The sequence below is a fragment of the Marmota monax genome, unplaced genomic scaffold, assembly GCF_021218885.2.
Source record: "Marmota monax isolate L192 unplaced genomic scaffold, Marmota_monax_Labrador192_F-V1.1 WCK01_AAM20220418_F8-fsc00011, whole genome shotgun sequence".
NCBI classification, from domain to species: Eukaryota; Metazoa; Chordata; class Mammalia; order Rodentia; family Sciuridae; genus Marmota; species Marmota monax.
In genome coordinates, this window is record NW_026693082.1 from 21,393,073 (window position 1) to 21,415,016 (window position 21,944).

Below are 21,944 nucleotides of genomic sequence, written 5' to 3' on the forward strand. Positions count from 1 at the left end.
TCTAGTTCCTCAAGAGTGAGAATTAACTCCCATGAGAGCATTAATCCAAGAGGATAGATCCCTTGTGACCCAAACACATCTTAAAGGTCTCGCCTCATCCTCACACTGTTATTTTGGGGACTAAGCCTCAACATAAGTTATGTTAGGGACAAACTATATCCAAACCATTGCACTGAAGACCTGAAAACAGTAAAATGCCCAAATATTTGCTGGAAAGCATGAAACCTGAGGAGGTTTGCCCACTCCAAAATGTAACAAAGTAAGGAGTCTGCAGTGGGATTGAAGAGACTGGAATGGCCTAGCTCAGTGAAGCGAAGAAATTGGGACATAAGAAACAGCAGGTCCAGGTAAAAGTGAGGGAAGGAAGCAGAGCCAGGAAGTCCCAGATCAAAAGCTGCTATGTATTGAAACCTAACAAAAATAACGGAAAAGGGGTTAAAGCCCACTTCTTTCAAAGATTCAGGAAAATGCACTTCACACAATAATGAACAACAGAGAAGCATTGAGGTAAAATCCTGTACAATGTAATTTGCTGATATTAGAAGTATAAAAATAAGTCAGGCAAGATGGCATATGCCTGTAATCCCATTGACTCAGGAGGCTGAGGCTGGAGAATTGCATGTTCTCCAGCCCTAGGCAATTTAATGAGAATCTTCTTTCAAAAAATAAGAAGGGATTGGGGTGCAGCTCAGTGGTAAGAGCAGCCCTACCATTGCTCTAGAATAAATAAATAAATAAATAAGAGCAAAAGTAAACATCCCGAGCTCCCAATGAAACAATTCACCCTACCTGTGAACTGAACCTGAGTCTCATCAAGCCACTGAATTTAGCAGATCTTTGCAGGAAATACACAGGACAGAAGAGCATGAACCTCACAGATCCAGATTGTATCAGGTCAAATGATCCAGATTGTGAGAGAGACAGGTCAAACCATCTAAATTCTTTCTATAAGCATATTATTCTTGATCTCCTATTTATTTGCTTTGTTTGGTATTATGCTTTAATTTTTAAATGTATAAAGAACCAAAAGTCCCTTCTACTGCTCAGATTCTCCTTGAGGGAACCATCCAATACTTATGATAGAATTAAAGAATGCAATTGTAGTCCTTTCCACTCATTAATTATCCATGAAATGAAATTAGACCTGACTAATTTTTTTAAATTATTTTTATTTATTTTTTTATTTTTCGGCAGACACAACATCTTTGTTTGCATGTGTTGCTGAGGATCCAACCCAGGCCGCACGCATGCCAGGCAAGCGCACTACCGATTGAGCCACATCCCCAGCCCATAGACCTGACTCATTGACTCTTTTTTGTTGTTGTTGTTTTTGGATACCAGTGATTGAACTCAGGTGTGCTTAACCACTGAGACACATCCCCAGACATTTTTTAATTGTTTTTAAATTTTGAGACAGGGTCTCACTAAGTTGCTTATAGCCTCACTAAATTGCTGTCTTTGAATATTCGATCCTCCTGCCTCAGCCTCCAGAAATGCTGGGATTTCAGGTATGTGCCACTGCACCTGGCTTGAATTCTTTAATTGATAAATCAGAGGAGAAAGAACAAAGGAATGAAGGGATGTCTGCAAATCAAGAAAAGCCCATTTTTTTTTAAATAGATAAGACCAAACTATGATGTCTAAGGATACAATTTGGCTGATAAGGACAATTTAAAATGTAATAAAGCAATCACTATTATCAAATCAAGTTTATTTTATAGAAAAGGAGGGATAGAATTAATTGAAAGGCACAAAAAGGTGATATTCTAATTCTACCATTTCTTGTTTTAGTTTATAATTGGTAATTTTAAATTCCTATTTCTTATTTTTAAAGTTACTAATTGGGGCTCTCTGCTCCTCCCCATTCAACAGACAGCCTCATCTTCTTGTCTTATGTGGTGTCAGCAGCATCTGTGACATGATGGTGAAGGTTGGGGTGAACAGATTTGGCCCTATTGGGTCCCTGGTCACCAGGGCTGCTTTCAACGCTGGCAAAGTGGATATTGTCACCATCAATGACCCCTTCATTGACCTCAACTACATGTCTACGTATTCCAGTATGATTTCACCCATGGTAAGTAAGTTCAATAGCACAGTCAAGGCTAAGAATGGGAAGCTTGTCATCAATGGAAAGTCTGTCTCCATCTTTCAGGAACAAGATCCCACCAGTATCAAATGGGGTGATGCTGGTGCTGAATATGTTGTGGAGTCCACTGTTGTCTTCACTACATGGAGAAAACCAGGGCTTATTTGAAGGGCAGTGCCAAAAGAGTCATCACCTCTGCTCCTTCTGCTTCCATATTTGTGAAGGGCATAAACCACAAGAAGCATGACAATTCCCTCAAGATAATCAGCAATGCCTCCCATATCAACTGCTAGCCTCCCTCTGGCTAAGGTCATCCATGACAACTTTGGCATTGTAGAAGGACTCATGACCACAGTCCATGCCATCACTGTCACTCAGATGGCTCCTCTGAGAAACTGTGATGGCCTGGGGCTGCCCAGAATATCATCCCTGCATCCACTGGCGCTGCCAAGGCTGTGGGCAAGGTCATGCCTGAACCGAATGGGAAGCTCACTGGCATGGCTTTCCATGTGTCCACCCCCAATGTGGATCTGACCTGTCAAGGTGGAGTAAGCTGCCAAATATGATGACATCAAGAAGATGGTGAAGCATGCATCAGAAGGTCCCCTGCAGGGTATCCTGGGCTACACAGAGAACCAGGTTATCTCCTATGACTTTAACAGTGATACCACTCTTCCACCTTCGATGCTGGGGCTGGCATTGCCCTTGATGACTACTTTGTCAAGCTCATTTTCTGGAATTACAATGAATTTGGCTATAGCAACAGGGTGGCCGACCTTATGTGTTGGCAACAGGTCCACCTTGGCCCCTGGAGCCCTACCTCCACTAGTTTGTTCTGCATGCCAGTGTGGCCAGCTCACAAGGCCATGGCGAACTTGCGGTTTTTCTGTTCCTGCTTATCCGTCTGAGACATATGTATCCCACGGGAATGCCTTGACCTTTTCTGGTCTGATGGACTTATTGTTAAGGGAGGTTTTGGTACCTGACAATAATAGATGTTGAAACTAAATTTCTCCCCCCTCCCTCCTGCTTTTGGGTAGTTTTCCACTTCTGCTGCTTGGGGTATAAAAAAAGGTGTGTTAGCAATAAAGATTATTATTGACTCCTGGATGAAGAACCTTGGTGTCCTGTGTGTCTTTTAACCTCGCCGTCCCTCGCCGGACTCGGCTCCCTTGGCCGGACGCGGCAATTGGAGGCTCCCACCGAGATCCGGAAAGCAGGGGTAAGCGGACGGGGCTCACCTTCTAAGAAAGAAGGGGGAGGATTGGTTTAAAGATATTTTAAAGAGACAGGGTACGTACCATGGGTAACTCAACAGTGAAGGTTCGTCTGGCCAACGAACTGAAAGAGCTGTTAAATACACAAGGAACAGGAATAAAAACTAAGACTGCAACCGAATTCGTTGAAATTATTGCCCAGGCTTGTCTTTGGTTTCTGACAGGAGGATTTCTTAATAATAGTGACTGGGACCTGGTGAGACATAACCTTCAGAAATTATTGAGGGACGGGGCTCGGACAGTGTCCCGGTTGCCACCTTTTCCTTATGGAGGTTGGTAAAGGATGCTTTATTAACAGATAAAGTAAAGATCAAGGATCAACTTGCTGAATGTGAACAGGCCCTTAATCAGGTGCAGGAAGAGCAAATGGCAGAATCCTTAAAGGATGAAGGTCCTCTTGAGGACTCGGGCTCGGGGGTTAGGAAATGTCTCCAGATTTCTAAGCCCAAAAAGGATCCTGAGGACCTCAGTTCTCTCTCTGAGGAAGAGGAGGGATTAGAAAGGTAGATAGAAGAACTATAACATCGCCTTAAAAGGGCAAATATGAGGGTGCCTAGGGCCCCCTCAATTGCCGCACCTCCTCCCTATAATCCTGATTGGAATGAGGACGCCCCTACTAGATGGGTGGGGTCCCACTGGGGTTCTAGAGCAGCTCAGGTTTTTCCAATGATTGAAAACGTGGATGCTGATGGACAGCCGGCCAGAGCCCATGTCCCCCTAGCCTTCAAGGACATAAAATAGCTTAAGGAGGCGGTCATTAATTATGGACCTCATGCCCCTTTCACATTGACCCTCTTCGAGTCTTTCTCAGCCAGTCAACTGATACCCAATGATTGGCAGCAACTTTGCAGGGCTGTGTTATCTGGAGGGGATTTCTTATTGTGGAAAAGTGAATATCATGAAAGGTGCCACGAGCTGGCTCAGATTAACCTGAATGCGGGCCATCAACGGCGAAATGCTGAAATATTAACAGGAACTGGGCAGTATGCCACCATAAGCCAACAAATTAGTTACGACCCAGGTGTTTATGCTCAAATAGCCTCAGCTGAGGTCCATGCCTGGAAAGCCCTGCCCGTTTCTAAGACTGAAGCAAAAATTTCCAAGATCTCTCAAGGGCCCTCTGAACCTTTTTCGTACTTTATAGCCTGCCTAATGCAGGTGGCTAGAAAAATATTCCCTAATCTGGAACAGGCTGTGCCACTTATTAGACATCTGGCATATGAAAACGCCAACACTTACTGCCAAAATGCTATTAAGTCCTCCCGGGCCAAAAGTATAGATGACATGATTCGAGCATGCAAAGATATAGATGGGTCTCATATTACTGGTCAGGTTTTGGCTGCTGCCCTTTAGACTGGAATGCAAAAATCTGATAACAGTGGAACCCACTCTAAGGGGTGTTTTAAATGTGGAAAAGAGGGACATATAAAGAGAAACTGCCCGGAAAGGAGCGAGGGTGCTGGCAGAGGAATGCCTGGACTTTGTCCTCGATGTCATAAAGGAAATCATTGGAGTAGTGAGTGCAGGTCAAAATTTGACATCCAGGGTAACCCAATACCGTCGGGAAACGGGAGCAGGGGCCCTCCCCGGGCCCCGGAAGACAACGTGTACGGGGCAGTGCAGGAACGAAACAGTGCCCCGGGGAGTGGGCGTCTCTGCCGCCTCCCACTGACCAACCCCTTTCTATCTGGGAACTCCCCAGGGGAACACCAGGAAGCGCAGGACTGGACCTCAGTTCCACCTCCCAAGCGGTATTAACTCCCCAAATGGGACCCCAGATGCTGCCTACTGGGGTTTTTGGACCCCTGCCAGAGGGGACGGTGGGACCAGTGTTGGGACGAGGTAGCGCACCTCAGTGGGGCTTGAAGATTCTTACGGGGGTTGTTGATGCTGATTATCAGGGAGAGATAAAAATAGTAGTAGAAGCTACCCAAGGAATTGTTATTCTTCCCCCCAGGGAGAGTATAGCTCAATTGCTGCTGCTACCCTTAGCTTTCATTCTTGGGCACACCCTCCGTGGGACCCGGGGCGATGGCAGCTTTGGCTCCACTGGAACTCCCCAGGCCTTTTGGGTAGCTCATTTGGATTCGCGTCCCAACCTGACCATTGAGATACAGGACAAGGCTTTCAAGGGAATACTAGATACGGGGGCGGATGTCTCTGTCATTTCTGAAAAACAATGGCCACCTGCCTGGCCCCTCCAGATTCCCTCGGCCATATTACAGGGGATAGGACAAACCCGACCAAAAAGAAGTGCCTCCTTTTTAAAATGGAGAGATGGTGAAGGACATAGTGGCCATTTCCAGCCTTATGTAGTGACTGGACTCCCCACGAACCTTAGGGGGAGGGACTTGCTTCATCAAATGGGGGCTATTCTCACTACCCAGACTTTGAAAGGAAATAATGACTTTGTTAATGATGCAATGCTAGACATGGGATGGATCCCTGGAAGGGGACTAGGAAAGAGACATGAGGGCAAAATATCACCCGTGGATCCAGCAGAACAGGTTACCCGGCGGGGAAGAGACCAGAGAGGACTGGGAAATTTATTCTAGGGGCCACTGAAGTGTGGCCACCTCCACTGTCCATTACTTGGTTATCAGATGACCCTGTGTGGGTAGAACAGTGGCCCCTAACTAAGAACAAATTACAGGCCACTTCCCTATTAGTTCAAGACCAGCTTAAGTTAGGACATGTGGTGCCCTCTACCTCCCCTTGGAATACCCCTATTTTTGTTATACAAAAGGGGTCTGGGAAGTGGAGGCTTCTTCAGGACCTACGGGCTATTAATAAAACTATGCAACCCATGGGACCCTTACAGCCAGGGCTACCCTTTCCTACTGCGATCCCAAAGGATTGGCATCTTATTGTCATAGATTTAAAAGATTGTTTCTTCTCTATCCCCTTAGACCCACGAGACCGAAAGCATTTCGCTTCCTCCTTGCCTTCAACAAACTTTAGGGAACCTTACCAACGGTATGAATGGACTGTCCTACCTCAAGGGATGACTAATATTCCTACAATGTGCCAATATTTTGTAGCTGAGGTTTTATGACCCTTTCAACAGCAGTTCCCACAGCTCTACCTCATTCATTATATGGATGACATCTTACTGGCAGGGCCCAAGAAAAAAAGGCTTCTTCAATCTTATGAAGTCCTCCAATCCTTTCTAAAAGGGGCAGGGCTGGTCATAGCACCCGAAAAGGTGCAGTTTCAACACCCTTACAATTATTTGGGATACATCATTAATAACATAGGAATCTTTCCCCAGAGACACCAGTTCCAGATAAATCAGCTCAAAACTTTACATCAGTGGCAGACATTCCTCGGAGAAATGCAGTGGCTGCGCCCATCCTTTCATATTCCAACTGGAGAGCTCAAACCCCTGTATGACGTATTGCGAGGAGATCCTTCTCCTACGTCGTGTAGAGTACCTACACCAGAAGCCTTACGAGCACTGGGGCTAATAGAAAAGGCTCTGCAGGACATGCAGATTACGCAGATAGATTATTCTCTGCCCTTGTCATTTATAGTTCTACCTTCTAAAATTACTCCCACAGGAGTGTTCTGGCAAACGGGTCCCATTTACTGGGTCCACTTGCCGGCTTCTAACCCCCGGGTACTGACTCCCTTTTATGAGCTAGTTATTAACTTAATTTGGAAGGCTAAATATTTGGGTGATGCATTGTTTGGAAAAACCTTTGACATACTTATTCAACCTTACACTCAAGATATGGTACACAAGTTACAACAAGAACATGACCTTTGGTGTCTTTTCCTGTGCAGCTTTAAGGGTCAGATTGATAATCACTTCCCTAAACATAGACTTTTGGAGGGCTTTAAAAGGTGTCCCATTATCTTCCCAAAGATTATGAAAAGGGAACCTATTCCAAAGGCCCAAACTGTATATACAGATGGGGCCAAAAATGGATTTGCCGTCGTTTTTGATGGATCTCAAATTCTCCGACAACCTGTGTCAGGTCAGTCGGCCCAAAAGGCGAAAGTTGAAGCTTTAATCATAGCTCTCAAAGTCTATAGCTCTATTCCTCTTAATGTATATACTGACAGCTTGTATGTAGCCAATCTGGCTCTAGTCATAGAAACAACATCATATATTGGAAAGCAATCCACCATCACAAAACAACTACAGGTAGTTCAGCTTCTCATTTGGGCTAGACGAGATCCTTTATACATTGGCCACATCCGAAGCCATTCAGGGCTCCCTGGACCTTTGTCAGAGGGCAACGCAAAAGCAGACGCTGCTACTCATGCTGTTTGCCTTTCCTGTGTGACGACCAAATATGATAAGGCCTTACAATTCCATAACAAATTTCATTTAAATGCACAGTCTTTACGCTTCCACACAGGATGTTCACGAGACCAAGCTTTACAGATTGTCTCATTATGTCCAACCTGTGCACCATTTATTCATTCTCCTTCCCTTGGAGTTAATCCAAGAGGACTACAACCTAATGATGTCTGGCAAACTGATGTTACACACTTCCCTAGCTTTTGTAAGCTCTCCTTTATACATGTTTCCACTGACACATATTCTGGCTTCATTTTTGCCACCTTACATACTGGAGAGAAGGCTAAGGACGTAATCAGTCATCTTCTAAAAGCCTTTTCCTCCATGGGCACCCCACGATGCCTCAAAACCGATAATGGTCCCGCATATGTAAGCCAGGCGGTTCAACGGTTTTGCACCCAATGGGAAATTAATCATAAGACTGGAATCCCTTATAATCCACAGGGACAAGCTATCGTGGAACGAGCCCATCAACATTTAAAAACTTATTTACAAAAAACAAAAGAGGGGGAGATATACCGGAATTGTCAGGGACCACAAGCACTTCTAAGCATAACCTTATTTACTTTAAATTTTTTACTCACTGACACTGGAGGGCGCACGGCTGCACAACGCCACTTTTCCCCTCCCACTGTACAAGATGCTCAAATAAGGTGGAAAGATTTATCCACTGGAAAGTGGCAACCCCCGGCTCCACTCTTAGCTAGAGTGAGGGGAGCTGTATGTGTTTTTCCCCCAGGAACTGAGAAGCCCATTTGGATCCCGGAGCGCTGCACCAGACCGGTGAATGAAAATTCAAGACAAAATGAAGTTCCCAAGATGGCTGATCCTGCCGCTGTTGTTCTCACCCCTTCAAGTGAGTGCCGAGACACACCTCATGAGCTGGACCCCTCTTGTGGCATTCCTTCTGGACAGGTTTGCTGAAGGAGGGCTTGACCCCCCACCTGGGAATATTCATGAATATCTTTTTGGAGCCCCTTGTGAGTGTAAGGGAGGGCCCCGGCACTCGGCCCCCTCTGGTTATATCCAGAGCATTGATTGTGGGACTAAAGTAGCCTACATGGCGGCTGAACTCAATGAAAACATCGGAGGATTTAAGCAACCAAAATGGGTATGTGTTAATAAGCCCGGACTTGTTGTCCCTAATCCGACTGAGACTCTTGGAAGCTGTCCCGCCACTTGTCATTACACCCCGGCAATGCACATCTCCTGTTATACATCGGCCTCAATTTGTGTTAATAATCAAGGAAAACAGTATTTTGAGGCCATCCTAACTAACACCCGTGGAGAATGGGGGACCACTTATAATTATATTCCTTTTCTTGGTGACCGGGGAGGGGAAGGCATCACGACTCGGTTAACTGAGGCGGGATGTGAGGGCGTCGTGGGTAAACCTTCCTGCTGGCCCATGCAGGCCCCTATCGGAATCTCTGATGGAGGGGGACCCACTGATGCTATCAAACACCTTCAGGTGATTAAGCTTTTAAAGCCGGAGATCCCTAAGCCTACATACCACCCCTTGATATTGCCCAAATCCCAGTTTCCTGATTTAGATGCCAATACATTAGATATCCTAGAAACTACCTTTTCTTTACTTAACAGTTCCAATCCTACATCATCCTAGATGATGTGCAAACCCTGTCGGGAACCATTAAAGACTTACAAGACCAGATAGACTCTCTAGCAGAAGTAGTTCTTCAGAACAGGCGGGGTTTAGACTTGCTTACTGCCAATCAAGGGGGAATTTGTTTAGCCCTTGGGGAGAGGTGCTGTTTTTATGCTAACAAATCTGGCATAGTTCGCACAAAAATTAAACAACTCCAAGAAGACCTAGAAAAAAGGAGGAGGGAATTATTTGAGAACCCTCTCTGGACTGGACTTAATGGATTTTTGCCTTATCTTCTTCCCTTATTGGGACCATTGTTAGGCCTCCTTCTAGTAGTGGCAATAGGACCCTGCATTGTAAATAAGATAGTACAATTCATTAAGGATCAAATTAATATCTTAGCCTCTAAGCCGATACAGGTTCACTATCAACGCTTAAAGATGGATGATCGCCTCTCTGAGATATACTTCAGACCTATCCGAAGATGAGTGTCCTCCTTAAAAGAAGAACTCCTGCCATATCTTTTCTCTATGCATACCTCTCCCTCTTGCCTTCCTGTACTAGGATCTTTGCTGTCTAATCTCTCGGTCCAATCACATCTGCCATTCGGCGGTGACGGTCATGGGTCCCGTGGGTGGAGACGGTTAAGTGTTTACCGCAATAATGTCTTGATAGGTCATAACACCTTGAGCTGATCTTGTAGTACCCAGTGACGGGCAACTTTCACGCTTGCTGTGCGACCTAAGACAGGGAATCGGGGCCTTCCCAGAGACGGGTAAGCATCGCAAGGGCTGTGAACGACCTAAGACAGGGGCTACTTGATTCCCACTGGCATACAAAAAACAAAAGAGGGGGACTTGTTGGCAACAGGTCCACCTTGGCCCCTGGAGCCCTACCTCCACTAGTTTGTTCTGCATGCCAGTGTGGCCAGCTCACAAGGCCATGGCGAACTTGCGGTTTTTCTGTTCCTGCTTATCCGTCTGAGACATATGTATCCCACGGGAATGCCTTGACCTTTTCTGGTCTGATGGACTTATTGTTAAGGGAGGTTTTGGTACCTGACAATAATAGATGTTGAAACTAAATTTCTCCCCCCTCCCTCCTGCTTTTGGGTAGTTTTCCACTTCTGCTGCTTGGGGTATAAAAAAAGGTGTGTTAGCAATAAAGATTATTATTGACTCCTGGATGAAGAACCTTGGTGTCCTGTGTGTCTTTTAACCTCGCCGTCCCTCGCCGGACTCGGCTCCCTTGGCCGGACGCGGCACTTATGGTCTACATGGCCTCCAAGGAGTCAGAGCCCCTTGTGGAAGGACTCATTGACCACCTGCCCCAGTAAGAACAAAGAAGAAGAGAGAGGCCTTCAGCTTCTGGGCAGTCCCTCTACCAGAATCTCCTGTCATCCCAATTTCCATCCAAGACATCCTGGAGAAGGGGAGGGGCTTAGGGAGCCTTAGTTCACATACCATCAATAAAGTTCATTGTATCCCAATAAATAAATAAAAGTTATTAATTGGTCACCTTTTGTTAAAAGTTGATTTCCTGCATTTTCCTTGGTTTCCCTGGGAGTATGGTTCATATAGAAAGACAGGACATATGCTTAGTGGAATGGGGCACAGGAGGCAGCTTCTGGGGTGACACAAACTGTTCTATTCCTTGTCCTGAGTGATTACAAAAATGTGCAAAGTAGTGAGATTAGTGTGCATGGAGGAGAGGTAGAAGGGAGCCAGCTGAAAAAAAAAATGTTCTACTAATACAGAAAAGCACATATTATCAATGGCATTAATGCATTTGCATAAAACTAATAAGTAGGTGTGGGTCTATCTCAAAATAAATTTTAAAAGAGAGCATCTATCCATGCATGAAGGTAAATTTAAGCATAGCCCACTTAACAGCAGATAAATGTGTAAAATATCCTTTCAAAGTTCCTTTTAGGAGCAAAAAGGGGGTCACCTAAGGTTCCAGTAGTAATCTCAGGATTCTGGATGCATGAATTCAGTTTGTGAAAAATTATTGGGCTCTACCTTTATAATGTAAGCACTTTCTGTAAGCATATTATTCTTAATCTCTTGTTTATTTGCTTTGCTTTTATGCTTTAATTTCTAAAATGCATAAGGAATCAAATGTCCCTTCTACTGCTCAGATGCTCCTTGAGGGAACCATCCCATACTTATGATAGAATTAAAGAATGCATACCAACATGTAGAACTGGAATTGTAGTCCTTTCTACTCATTAATTATCCATGAAATTAAATTAGACCTGACTCATCAGCTTGCTTGTTCTTGACTGGAAGAGAGACTGGACTGTGGTGACTCTACCACCAACACGTTGATCTGGGAGTGACTTAGCACCTACAGGTCTACCCCATGGAACCTAAGAATACCCATGGTTGCTGACTGCTGAGTTCAATCCCAATGAATGGGCCCAAGATGGGAACTGAAGAAAACCTCACTAATGACAGTCTGGGAAGAACAGAGGTCAGAGATTAAAAAAGTAAATAAAATAGCCTCCATCTCTTCCTTCATACTAATGAATTTTGAGCTATGGGCTCTAATATCACTTTATTTTTAACATTTTTTTTGGTGGGGGTACTAGGGATTGAAATCAGGGGCACTCAGCCACTGAGCCACATCCCCAGCCCTATTTTGTATTTTTTTTTAAACAGGGTCTCACTGAGTTGCTTAGTACCTTGCTTTTGCTGAGGCTGGCTTTGAACTCATGATCCTCCTGCCTCAGCCTCCAGAGCTGCTGGGATGATAGGCGTATGCCACTGAGCTCAGCCATAGGCTCTAATATCACTTTAAAGCATAAATTAGCCTATTTTTCATTAAATAACCTCATGGAAATGAAAACTAACCATTAGAATTTCTCTTTAAATTTTTTGATCCTATTAACTCTGAGATTCCAGAGTCCTTCAAAGAAATATTCACCTAATGGGATTTGCTGTAGCTACCATTCTTGGTTCCTAAACCTCATAAGGCTTCTGGGAAAGGAAGTAGCACTTTTTGTTCCCTAAGAATATTGGTCATTTGAGCTCCTTGGCCAAAAAATGCTTTGGAAATACCAAGACTTTCAAAATCTCTCTCTAGGTCAAATACCTTGTAGGAAGCTCTCTGCTATAGTTTGGATCTTAAATACTGCCCCACCCCCACCCACTGCAAGCCAAAGGCTTAGCCCCCAGCTTGCCATTATTGGAAAGAGGTAGGGCCTACTGGGAGTTCTTCTGTTCCCTGGGGAGGGGGGTGCCTGTGAAGGGGATAGTGAGGCCCCAAACCTTTCTTCCTCTCTCTCTTGCTTCCCCACCGTGAGGGGCACAGATGTGCTCTCCCACATGTTCCCCCACCATGGAGGGCTGCCTCAGCACAGGCCCCAAAGCAAGGGGGCCAACTGATCACAGACTGAAAATGCTAAAAATATGAGCCAAAATAAACCTTTTCTCCCCATAAGGTGATTATCTCAGGTTTTGTCCCAGTAATGGAAACTAACACAGTATCTAAGCAACAGTAAATGCGAACAGATGTCAAAAAAGGATCAGCAGCATCGCAGATCTGACCTGAAACCACAAATATCGGATCCCAGCAACAGGCCCCTACTCACTCTCCACTCTCTCCCCACTCCAGACTCATGGTTAATAAGCAGGATCAGGGCCACCTGGGGAGGATTTGGCTCCAAGAATAAAAGCATTTGTCTTCCCCGACCACAGCCACCATATTCGATATAGTCACCCTAGGCCTCCTCCATGACCATAAAGCCCAGGAATGGGTACCTGTGAACTCCCCTTTCATCCTTCATGTATTCTTATCCAAATCCAATTTAAGTTAGCATGTCATATGTTAAGCCTGTGTTCTACCACAGAACTATACCCCCAGCCCAGTGCAAAATTTCCTAAGGTATGGCACCAACTATTTCTCTAACTTCAAAGAGATCCTATTTTTTTTTTTTCTTTTCGTACTGGGGATTGAACACAGGGAGTGCTTCACTACTTAGCTACATCCTCAACTCTTTTTTATTTCAAGACAGGATCCCACTAATTTGCCAAGGCTGGCCTGAACTTATGACCCTCCTGACACAGCCTCCCAAACTGCTGGGATTATGGGCATATGCCAACACACCCAGCTCAAAAAGAGATCCTGTAAAGGATAAAAAAAAAAATACTCTGCTGGGCACTGTGGCAAACACCTATAATCCCAGTGACTAAGGACGGGAGGCTGAGGCAGGAGGCAGGAGGATTGAAAACCCGAGACCAGCCTTGACAATTTAGCAAGACCCTGTCTCAAAATAAAAAAATAAAAAAGATTGAAGATGTGTATCAGTGGTTCAATCATCATAAATTCCCTCGCTTATGATACTTGTACACTGTTAATAGGCCTACCAATAGATTGATATTTTAAGAATATAATTTAAGGTACTTTCCATCATTATCTACTGGATCCAATAATGGAAACCACATTGGCTAAGGATCCTGAGACAACCAGACTGATGTCATCCTTATGAACCTTCCCATGTCCACTCTTCACCATTTGATGAATTGTACCAATTCATCAAATATTTGAAAAGAGCCTGAAAACCCCAAAATTGTCTCTTACTCTCACGATGGCCCGCATTCTCCCTTGAAAGTGGATTTCTTGCTTTCCTAAATAAATCTCTGTGCCTCTACTGATGTGGGCTGAAATTCTTTTTCATCACGTATGTCAAGGACCCCACTTGTCCTGTGTTGAGTTCCCCTTTGGGAACTCCTTGGGACCTTCTGGTGGTATCTCTTGTCTGGTGACAGGTTGTAAGACTCTGAGAAGTCATGGTGAATGACTGATAACATTTTCAGAACAGAGTCACCCAGAGTTAATCTGAAGCTGCACTGCTGTGAAATAAAATGCTTTCTTCCACCAGGTACAGTGGTATACACCTGTAATCCAGCAGTTCGAGAGGCTGAGACGGGAGGACTGAAAGTTCAAAGTCAGACTCAGCACTTTAGTGAGGCCTTAAGCAACTTAGCAAGACCCAGTCTCTAAATAAAAAAAAATTATTTTAAAAGGGCTGGGGATGTGGCTCAGCGGTTAAGCACCCCTGGGATCAATCCCTGGTACCAAAATGATGATGATGATGATGATGATAAAAATGACAACAATGACAATGAAATGCTCCCTTCCTTCCCACCACTGCCAGTGACATGAGAATATAAACATCATGAGGATGCATGCCAACCTTCTTCAGGTGTCATGGAGACAGGACACTCCAGCAGACATCTGTGTAATGAAAAGAGTATGTGTGGTAAACTACTAGAATAATGTTGTCTGTTCCAGATCATAAAATAATTTTATCTTTGGATCAATCCAGACCTCAGAAAACTGTGAAGCAGGATGCCTTTGTTCTGCCTAACAGCAGAATTATTTTTACAGAATTAAAATTTAGGCCTACATTGAAGGAAATAAGAAATAAGCCATGTGAAACTCACTACTAAATTTTCTATAGGGCTCTTTGTTGTTTTTGTTTCTTGGTGGTACACAACCCAGGGACACTTACCACTGAATTACCTTCCCAGCCCTTTTTATTTATTTATTTAGAGCACATTCTTGTAAGTTGTGGGGAATGGCCTCAAACTTTCAATCTCCCTGTCTTACCCTCTCCTAAATCAATGGAATTAGAGGTATGTACCACCTTGCCTGGCTTCTATAAAGATTTTGTTGAAAATAATCATATGATGAGGGCCACTGGGAAAAACTTTGTATATCTCCTTTTCAGAAACCAAAGAATGTTTCCTAGAATATTTTTTAACTCAGAAATTATGGTGAATTTTATAGCTTAATCCTTCTTTTGCTTTGATAGCTAAAAGCTTCCAACCTAATTTAGAGCCCATCTCTATTGATTGTGTAGAACTTGGTGATACCTAGTTTGTCACCATCCTTACTCCTGACCTTATCTTATTTACAGTTTTGGTTTGTACCAATTCATCAAATATTTGAAGGATACTGGCTAAACAGAACTCTAAAAGCTGCTACCACTAAATTTTCAACCAAGGCATAGAGTAATAAAAAGAAATTCATAAACTCTCCAAATTATGTTATCTCTAATTTCCACTCCAGTGTGCTCTTTATTTGAAAAAGTGGAAAGTAGAAGATAAGCTATCTTCTTCCTGCAGCAAGTTGACAAGCATTTATCCACCCCTTCTTCACTACTTCCTAAGAAGTACTCGTTGCCCTTGTAGCAAGAAATTTATGGGTCAATTTTTTAGATCAAAATCATACACACACACACACACACACACACACACAACATGCATGTGAAGTTGTCAAAAAAAGCCACTGCCTGTCAGCCTCAGGACTTAAATATGGAACTCCTTTAGCTCTTCTCAGGTGTGTGTGTGCTTCTTGTATCTTCAAAGCATTTTCCTTCTAAGTTGTCTATACATAATATTTACACTTCCACATGCTTTACTTTCATTATGATGTTTGATATCTATGAGGAAAACAATGCTTTAGAAACTAAATATGAAAACATTCTTGGGGTAAATATCCTGACAATACAATTAGTACTAAAGTTCCCTTTGTCCACTTGCTCTTCCTGAGCCTGGATGCCTTCCAGAGTCAGCCACTGTTGATGCATGTCCTTCCAGATTCATGCATGATCTTGCAAATATATACATCTATAGTAATATGTTGGTTTGTATTGTGTGTCTGTGTTAATCAAATGAATGTTGTACAGGTTGTACTGTTCTGCAACTTGCTTTTTTGACTTAATAAAATATCTTAGGGCAATTTTCCTACTCAAATGAAAGGGGTCTTTTCTTGCCTACGGCCTGTACAGGCAACAGAAGCTGGGTCCCCTGTGTGGAGTGGGTTGGCTGAGAAAATACAGTGAAAAATCACGACACAGAAAATAGTTTTAAAGAGCAGGGGCAGGACAGCTTTAACCTTAAGGGTCAAGCTTCCATGCTGAAAAGAGAGCTTTATTTATATGGGAGAACTTTAAAGGCTTTCTACGGAATGTTCTTAGCCAATTAAGGTAGGATGTAGGCTGTCCAGTTCCCAATGGGTCATACCCAACTCCAGAGCTAGGAGACCTAGCTGACTGAAGACAGAGGTCACACGCACTGCACAATCCATTAAGAGGGAAGAGCCACAAAATAGGTTGCAATGCCAAACCAAAATCTCCTTGGCTCCAAGGCCAAGTGAAGATGCTCAAATAGCTCCAGGGTGGCTCCCCACAGTGTCTTTCATGTTAACTCATCCAAACACATCTGGCAATAGCTGCTGTTCTTCCATTTTTGCTCTTGACTATGGCACTGAAAAACACCTAAGGTACAGGTCAAAAAGGAATGTGGAAAATCTTTTTGGCTGTAATGGGAATTGAACTCAGAGCCTCATGCATGCTAGGCAAGCATGTGACCCCTGAGCTACTTTCCCAGGTTTGAAATTCGGAAAATCTGATTATTCAAGTGTGACTACCTCATAATGTCACTGTGCTGGGATATGGTGTAACCCAATCTTATTTACTTATTATTAGTCTTGGTCTGAAGTTCATTCACTTAACAGTTATTTAGTGGTTATAATAGACACTGTTCCAGGTTCTGAGGAAAGAGCTGTGACAAAAAAATACAATCTCTACTTCCATAACACTTACATTGCCTTGAGGGGAGACAGACAATATAATAGAAATAGTAGTTGGTTAATAGTGCTACAAAGAAAGAAGGAAAAAAAGAATAATGGGAGGGCTAGGAATAGCTCAGTGGTAGAGCACTTGCCTAGTATGCTCCAGGTTCTGGGTTAGATCCCTAGCACAGAAAAAGAAAGAAAGAAAGGAAAGGAAGAATAGGGTTCTCTACTGGGCCCAGTGATGTACACCTGCAATCCTAGCAGCTCAGGAGACTGAGGTCAGAGGACTGCAAGTTTAAAGCCAGTCTTGGCAATTTGGCAAGGCCCTAAGCAACTCAGTGAGATACTAAAATAAAAAATGAAAAGGGCTGTGGATGTGGCTCAATTGGTTAAGCACCCCACTGTTCAATCCCTGGTACAAAAAAAAAAAAAAAAGGAATAAAGAATAGGGTTTTCCAAGAGGAGGCCAGAGATTATAATTTTGTTGTTGTTTTGTTTTCTTTTGTCAGGGAATGGATTTTTATTTATTTAAAAAAAATGGGGGGGGGGATACTGGGAATTGAATCCAGGGGCATTTACCAATGAACTATATCCCCAGCATCCCCTGCTTTTTTTCCCTTTTATTTTGAAACAGGCTCTTACTAAATTGTTGAGGCTAACCTTGGATTTATGATCCTCCTGTTACCAGCCTCCTGAGTTGCTGGAATTATAGGTCTGCACCACTGTGCCTGGACAGGGAATGGCAATAAGATACAAGAAATGATTTGTGCAACTTCTGGGTGATCCCCTTTAAGAAAAGGAATCCCTGTTGATTCCTTTCTTAATGACTAAACAATGAATATGGGTGATGTCTTTTTTGAATGGAGGTGTGTGGGGAGGTGAATGAACTTGTGGATAAGAAAAGAGAAAGTAGGTTTTAATTTTAGCCGTAATATTACCCATTAAAAAAAAAGAAAGAAAGAAATCTTGAAGCAAATATTAAATGTGTTAGCAGTTGTTCATTATGGTTGGTGGAAACGTGAATGCTTACTTTTAACAACTCGTAATCAGGTGCAATGGTGCACACCAGTAATCCCAGCAGTTCAGGAGGCTGAGACAGGAGGATCCCAAATTCAAAACTAGTTTTGGCAACTTAACAAGACTCTAAGCAACTTAGTAAGACCCTGTCTCAAAATTAAAAAAAATAAAAGGTCTGGGATGTGGCTCAGAGGTAGAGGGCCCCTGGATTCAACAGTGCCAAAAAAAATTAAGATTCCTTTAATGTCTATATATTTCTAATATTTATGTATTTATTTATTTATTTTAGTACTGGGGACTGAACACAGAGTCTAAGTCATATCCCCAGTCCTTTTTATTTATTTATTTATTTTATTTTGAGAAAGCATCTTGTTGAATAGCTCAAGCTAGCCTCAAACTGGCAACTTCCTGCCTCAAACTTCTGAGCAATGGGGATTACAGGTATGCAGCACCATGCCTGGCAGTGAAATTTTTTCAAATGTATAAAAAGAAATTATAGTACATTCATCTGCTAGAATGTTTATAATAATTTAAAATAGCATTTCAGGAGAATAGTTAATGGCTGGCTACAGTGGTACATGCCTGTAATCCCAGCATCTCAGAAGGCAGAGACAGGAAAAAGAGGCAAGTTCAAGGCCAACTTAATTAAACATTATCTCAAAATAAAAAATAAAAAGGACTGGAGGCGTGGCTCTGATGTAAAGCCCCCTAGGTTCAAGCCCTAATACCTAGAAAAAATATAGTTAATGATATGGGTTAAACATCTGGCTGATTAGCTTAATAATCATCTATTAGATTTTGGTTGGGAGGATAGTACTGGGGATTAAACCCAGGGAAGCATTACCACTGAGCTATATCCCCGGCCCTTTTATTTGTTTACTTATTTTGAGACAGGATGATCTCATTAAGTGGCCTCACTAAATTGCTGAGACTAGCCTTGAACTTGTGATCCTCCTGCCTCAGTCTCCTAGGTTGGTGGGACTACAGGCATGCGCCACCACACTGGGCTAGATTGTTTTTTTTTTTTTTTAAACTAACATAAAAAGGCTTATTTAACTAATCTATTTTCCAAAAATAGCCTCAACCAGATCATGGAATTAGCCTGCTCATAAATCTCTTTTCTTAGAGCAAGTATGAAACAAAACCAACAAATGCTTAAAAGTCATCTGATGGAGAAATTGCTTTACCATCCATGTGATGCCCTATAAACATATTAAGACAGAATACTAAAATGTTAACAGTAATTATCTGTGGTTTTTCTGTAGTTTAAATACATTCTAAAATATGTATTATTATCTGTATAACCAGGAAAAGTTCATATTTTTCAAAGTTAAAAGAAATATTCAAATTTAAGAGCATCTTAGAGTCTAATGACCATTTTACATTCATCAAAGACACTAAGAAAATTATATTCATTATGATACTTGGTGTTTTTTGCTTATAAGAAAGGAATCGTAGATTCTCAGTGACGTCTCAATGCAGTAGACGTTGTTCTGGCACTCATAGACCTTGGTGCCCCTCTGTTGAATATAACCAATCTCCCAGAAAAATCAGTCTCAAAGGCCACTCTATGACCACAATGTATCAAGATAAAAACAAGACCATATGATGTTTTAACATAGGCAAAAATGTGAACCTTGTCCAACTGGGCTAGAGAATAAAAAATAGTATTTACTAAATCCTGGGGCATTTTTTAAATCATCTGCTGAAACAGAATAGTTAATGCCGCCAAACAATATATTCAAAGAGAGAATCTGACTAAGTCAAAATTTCTGACCTAGATTCACAAGAAGAAATATATTTGGGATTTAGTACATACATACATAAATTTAAACAAAAGTTTAATGACATAATACTCACCTTTACTGTGATTCACCTTTTCATGTGATTCACTTTCTTTTCTATTTCTCTCTTTTTTTAAATTTAACAGTTAATTTTAGCAAAGAATGATTCATGAATGAGGCAACTCTCAGAACCAAAAGAGATTCAGAGAGCTATGCTCACTATTCTATTTCTTTTTTCATTAAAGCTGTTCGCTACTCACTAAATTGTTTTCTCAACCTTCAATTTAAAACACGCTGATTAGGTTTTAGATATAAGCTAAATCCAATTAATTAAGAAGGAAAGAAGGAATTAGATTCAATCTAATTAAGAGAGATGAAGAAAACTTCACTTATTAGAAAACATTTTTTGAGTCAGACCCTGACTCAGTTATAAGTAGTTAACAGAACAAAATCCCTGATTTCATAGATTTTACAGTATAGCTGTGCTGTCCAATACAGCTATTAGACAAGAGTATCTAAATTTAAATTAATTAAAATTAAGCAAAAATAAACATTCATTTCCATAGTCAGATTAACCAGGGTTCAAGTGCCCAATAGCCACATGGGGTTAGTGGCTAGGTTGGAACAGATATAGAACATTTCTAGGAAGAAAACTACCTTATAACTTGACTAAAGTAATGACTTGTTGACATAAAGCCTAAAAGAGAGAGAGAGAGAGAGAGAGAGAGAGAGAACAGTAAGAATTTATTCACACTCTCAGAATGAGAAGGTTCAGACTGCATCTTAGGAATAGAACAGTTTGGCTGGTTCATTCCTAATCACCTCTGTCACAATTATATATTGCAGGGCTGGGGTTGTGGCTCAGTGGCCGACTTGCCTAGCAAGTGTGAGGTACTAGATTTGATTCTCAGCACTGCATATAAATAAATAAATAGATAGATAAATAAGTGAAGCTTTAGCAAGAACTAAAAAAAAAAGCAAACAATTATATATTGCATCCTGAACTCCTCTGCCTAATTCCATATTAATTGAACCACATTTTGGATAACTTACTTTCTTACTACAGCTACAAATTTCTCATTATAAATTAGTGGCATTCTGGTTTACAAATCAATCACTTAGGAGTTTAAAAATGAGCTGAGAATCAGAACCAGACCTCTTTGCACTATGGTCACAGCAGGAACTATCAGCTGCCCATGTTCTTCCTTTATGTAAAAATCCTGATTTTCCTTAGTATAGCCATGAGCCAGTGATAATGAGTTAGAAGACTACAATTTTTGCCTTCCTTGCAACTGCATGCCTCCATGAAATTGCTCTCAGTGGGACCCCTAGAAGAGCTCTTCAAAAGGGACACACAACTTGAACAAACCTCTTATGTCCTTCCTCTCTTGTGGCTGCCTGCAAGAACAATTTGATGGCTGGAATTCCAGCATCTGACACATACCATATGGACAGTGGAAAAGAAGGGAAAAGTCTGGGTTCCTGATGCCCATGGAGATACTATACTTTTGAATTTATTCTACATGAAAATAAACACTTATGTATTTAAACCGTTGTAGTCAATCCTGGATAAAATGAGGAGTCCTTCTAGGGTAATTTTCTCATATGAGGACTTTGTGTGAAGAAGCCAGAAGACATTCTCTTTAAAATCTCCTTAAATGCAAGAAATGCCAAGTTATTATCAGTTGTAAAATTTAGGACAGATATAGATTTTGTTAGAAGTCACTGCTTAAATCATTGTTAAGGAATAATGTTGTCAAAAAACAATTTTTAATGATATGAAAATGAAAGATATTCAATTTAGATAAAGGCCTAATGTTTGCCATTTTGTCAGTGACTTACAATTAGTACTTAATTTTAGCCCAACCAGTTGTATTCCTGGTGTTCTAAATAGGCATTTTCAACTACAGTACAGATTTTCTAAACTGCAGAATGATATGTATAAAATATACTAAAACTCAAATCAGATTCCTGAGATCTTTTTTTTTTAAGAATGTGTAATCACAAAATTGCTGTGAACTATCAAATATGAACCTGAAATAGAAAATCATAAGGCTACAAGTTGATCAGCTATCTGCAATCAACAAGGGGATCAGCAATCCATTATTAGTACTGGGATGAAATAGATCATCTTTAGTATAACATGTATTAACAAAGTCCCCAAAATGTTTTCAAACACCATAGAATTAATGGAATAGTTTCAGGACATTTCTGAAAAGCGTTAAATTTTGGGAAGAATTATGCGTTGAACTTCTAGCAACATTTATTGCTCACCTGT

At 41.8% G+C, this 21,944-nt stretch overlaps 1 protein-coding gene and 1 pseudogene across 2 annotated transcripts in view; one reads left to right on the forward strand and one right to left on the reverse strand.

The window, feature by feature from the left end:
• LOC124099163 (sperm motility kinase 2B-like) overlaps window positions 1-21,944 on the reverse strand; it is a 54,688-nt gene that overhangs the window by 30,315 nt on the left and 2,429 nt on the right. The gene's annotated exons all lie outside the window — the stretch shown is intronic.
• On the forward strand, window positions 1,922-3,203 carry LOC124099020 (glyceraldehyde-3-phosphate dehydrogenase-like; annotated as a pseudogene).